We start from the raw sequence: 4,355 nt of genomic DNA, 5'->3' as shown, positions 1-4,355 counted from the left end.
CATCCCGCCATCTCATCCTCTGTCGTCCCCTTCTCCTGTCCCCAATCCCTCCCAGCATCAGAGTCTTTTCCAATAAGTCAACTCTTCGCATGAGGTGGCCAAAGTACTGGAGTTTCAGCTTTAGCATCTTTCCTTCCAAAGAGCACCCAGGGCTGATCTCCTTTAGAATGGACTGGTTGGATCTCCTTGCAGTCCAAGGGACTCTGACCTAATAGAATCAGGGGCCTCTTCAGCCTCGTGTCTCTTTATCCCATCACTTTTCACTGCAGCCGTATTAGAAGATGTGTTCCTTGGGAGGGCCCTATAAATTTTATCCTGTTCCCACCCAAGTTCTGAAACAACTGAAAACAACACAATAAAGTCAGCAGATAAGAAAACCAAAATAGATTAGGGGACACAGCTTAGTGTTTGAATCAGAATGCACTTGCTAATTGACCTTGAACCAGCCCATCCAAGGGAACGATGCAGTGTGTAGGGCAGACCCCGCCTCTTGCTCATTCTAGTGAAAAACCATCTGGTGTTGTTTTGGGGGCTCCGAAGAGCTCCAGTACCATGGTCCTTTATGTCTCAGTGCAGAAAAGAGTTCAGCGAGAGACAAAGTGATAGCTAAGAAGTGATTTATTACAATAGGAGACTTGTGAGGCTTACAAGCAGGTGGGCAAGGGGTGCTTCCCCAAGAACTTCCTGGGCTATGGTTTTATAATCAGTGGAAGAGTGGGGAGCGGGAGAAGAACTTCTTGTTCTTTCTTGAGTGGACTTCATGCTTCCATCATCAGCTCCTCATCCAGGTTGACCTGGGCAGTTTTCTTGTCCCTGCATGGCCAACCTAGGTCCACAAATCTTGTTTTTCATGTGTGCAGAGAGCATGTCCTAGGGATTATGAACTTGCTGAGCTCACTGGGCAGGATATGGGTCTCCTGCCACCACTGTTTTATTGTTTGGGGGCACGTCTTCTGCTTCTGTTGCATGGTTTTGTTGCTAAGCAAGCCTCCCTGGTTTTGTGCCCAAGCAAATGTGCTTTCTTGAGAGATCATTAACTAACAGGGGTCTTGCATACTTTTTCTACTCACAGTTCCCTGGTGGGACCTGTAGGGGGATTTTTAATCACTTAGACTTTGTCTTCTTACTCTGGCTCTATCACTGGTAGAGAGGAAAAAAGAAAACCAAATCCCCTAAGCCAGGATCTAGGCTAAATAGGCTCTACCTGGTCAAGAAATGTAGACCAGCATCTGTGCCCCACTGCGATGAACACCGTGAATCAGCTTTTACCTTCCAGCCCACCCTCATAGGCACCTTCCTGACTGCAGAGGTCAGAAAGCTAGGCTATACTCACAGAAGCCTTTGCACCTGGGGTTCTGGTTGTAAGTAAGGTGGAAATTAGATGGTGGCCCTTATTTATTTATTTATCTGGCAAGCCGGATTATGGAATCATGAGATTTTTCAGCAGTAATGTTCCAGCATCCATTTTTCCTGTGTGTATGAAGCATCTGTTGGGGTGGCAGCTTCTTCTTCTTCTTCTTTTTTTTTTTTAATTATTTATTCAACTGCTTCAGGTCTTTAACTGCAGTACGTGGTATCTTCATTACATCATTCAGGATCTTTCATTGCAGCATGTGGGCTCAGTAGTTGTGGGGCACGGGCTTCTTGTGAGTGGTTTTACTTGTGCCTCACTCAGCATGTGGGATCCTAGCTCCCTGACTAGGCATCGAATTCGTGTCCCCTGCATTGCAAGGCAGATTCTTAACGACTGAACCACCAGGGAATTCCCCTGGGGGGACAACTTCTTATCTGACGGCTCCTAGTCCCTGACTTCAACTATGGAGACCTCTGTGAAGTCAGTGGCTCCAGTGGTAGGAGCTACACTTGTGGAGCAGTTCTTCCATGTTCTTAGACTCACCCATGGATGCCCTCTCCTTGAGCCAGATCTTCCCTCCTTCCAGTCTTTCCAGTCAAGCAGTGGATAGTGAAACCTGATAAACCCTTCCCTGCCCAAAATATCTACAGTGCTATTTCCTGCACTAAACTTTGAATGATACTGTAATGTAAGTGCCTGACAATTAGCTTATTTGTTTTATCGTAGGTGCCTGACATCAAACGTTTGACTGAGAAAGCACATTGCGAGCTACACGACCACATAAAGAGCCAGACCACCCAACCTGTGGATTTCCCCCTTTAGAAAGCTCTGGGTGACCTAGATAACTGACTACTTGAGAGATCCTGCTTTTTCCCTTCCTGCTCCTGTGTCTCCTTCCCATTCCTATCTTTTAAATTCGCCAATTAAGAGTGAGACTTCCCTGATGGCTCAGGTGGTAAAAAAATTCTTGCAGGAGACCTGGGTTTGATTCTTGGGTCAGGAAGATCCCCTGGAGAAGGAAATGGCAACCCACTCCAGTGTTCTTGCCTGGAAAATTCCATGGACAGAGGAGCCTGGCGGGCTACAGTCCTTGGGGACAAAGAGACGGACACAACTGAGTGACTAACACTTGAACTTTTACTTTTCACTTTCAATAAAGAGTGAACTCATGAAACGCTAGGCACCCCAGCTTGACCCCCAGTAAAGGCAGAACCCAGGTTTGTGCTCTCTTTAACCATGGCCTCAGAGTGTGGCCCCAGGCATGCCTGTACCCTCCAGGTCTTGTGAGTAATAAACCTTGTCTTTTCAAACATCCCTGAGTGTTGCTGTGAGGTTCAATCATGATCAGAACCATAGGAGCTGGTCCAGCCACAACAACTGGCTCCAGTATGGGGAGATGAGACTCACCACAAGCCGCAGGGGCCCAGGTGAGTGCCCCTAGGCACTCCTCACAGACAGATAGCATCAGGGTAGTAGGCTGAGACTGACACAAAACATACCCATCAGGGAACTCAGCCTTCCTCTTTGCAGAGGATTAAAGTAGGGCAAGACCTAAGAGAAAGTCTTCAGAGAAAACTTAAAGCCAGAAACAGGGAAGAGGCCTCCCCCTGCTCAGCACCCAGCACTGAACTTCTCCTGTCCGTCTTACTGAAAGGCCTCCTGCCCCTCCCCACCCTCTTACTCATCTTTCAGGTCTCAGCATAAGCATGACCTTCTCTCAGAAGCCTTCCCAGATTCCCCCAGGCTGGGTTAGAAGCCCCCTTACTCACTCTTGCCTGACCTCTCCCTGCACTCTGTGATCCTCAGGCTCCTGGTGATGACTTCCTGTGGCCCCCGGTACAGAGCAGGTCTTCAAGGTGCACCAGTGTGCTGGCCGACTGGCCATCCCCGGGCGGGAATGAGGAACGAACACAGTGGACCTCCTCCAATTTGTGTGGCTCCTGAGTTTGCTGTTGCAGGCGCCTACCTATGTCACTGGTTCTGTCTGGTGTTGACTAAAGTATTATTCGTGACCTAAAAGTTGAGAGTTGTGTTTTATTGGGCAGCAATTTTTTAGGACTTCAAGCATGGGAGGCAGCATCTCAGGTAACCCTGAGAGAGAGAACCGCTCCGAGGAGGTGAGGTGGAGATGGGGGCAGAAGCCAGGTTATGTAGAAGTTTTGTAACAAAGGGCGGGTAGTCTGAACGTCAAAAGATTATTGCTAATTAAAGAAAACCCAAGCTATGTATCAGTTCAGTTCAGTTCAGTCGCTCAGTCGTGTCCAACTCTTTAGGATCTCATGAAGTGCAGCACGCAAGGCCTCCCTGTCTATCACCAACTCCCGGAGTTCACTCAGACTCACGTCCATCGAGTCAGTGGTGCCATCCAGCCATCTCATCCTCTGTCATCCCCTTCTCTTCTTGCCCCCAATCCCTCCCAACATCAGAGTCTTTTCCAATGAGTCAACTCTTCCCATGAGGTGGCCAAAGTACTAGAGTTTCAGCTTTAGCATCATTCCTTCCAAAGAATACCTAGGGCTGATCTCCTTTAGAATGGACTGGTTGGATCTCCTTGCAGTCCAAGGGACTCTCAAGAGTCTTCTCCAACACCACAGTTCAAAAGCATCAATTCTTCGGCGCTCAGCTTTCTTCACAGTCCAACTCTCACATCCATACATGACCACTGGAAAAACCATAGCCTTGACTAGACGGACCTTTGTAGGCAAAGCATTGTCTCTGCTTTTGAATATGCTATCTAGGTTGGTCATAACTTTCCTTCCAAGGAGTAAGCATCTTTTAATTTCATGGCTGCAGTCACCATCTGCAGTGATTTTGGAGCCCAAAAAATAAAGTCTGACACTGTTTCCACTGTTTCCCCATCTATTTCCCATGAAGTGATGGGACCAGATGCCATGATCTTCGTTTTCTGAATGTTGAGCTTTAAGCCAACTTTTTCACTCACCTCTTTCACTTTCATCAAGAGGCTTTTTAGTTCCTCTTCACTTTCTGCCATATGGGTGGT

Source organism: Bison bison, unplaced genomic scaffold (genome assembly GCF_000754665.1).
Source record: "Bison bison bison isolate TAMUID 2011002044 unplaced genomic scaffold, Bison_UMD1.0 scf7180017864317, whole genome shotgun sequence".
NCBI lineage: Eukaryota > Metazoa > Chordata > Mammalia > Artiodactyla > Bovidae > Bison > Bison bison.
Note: the sequence above shows the minus strand (reverse complement) of the source record.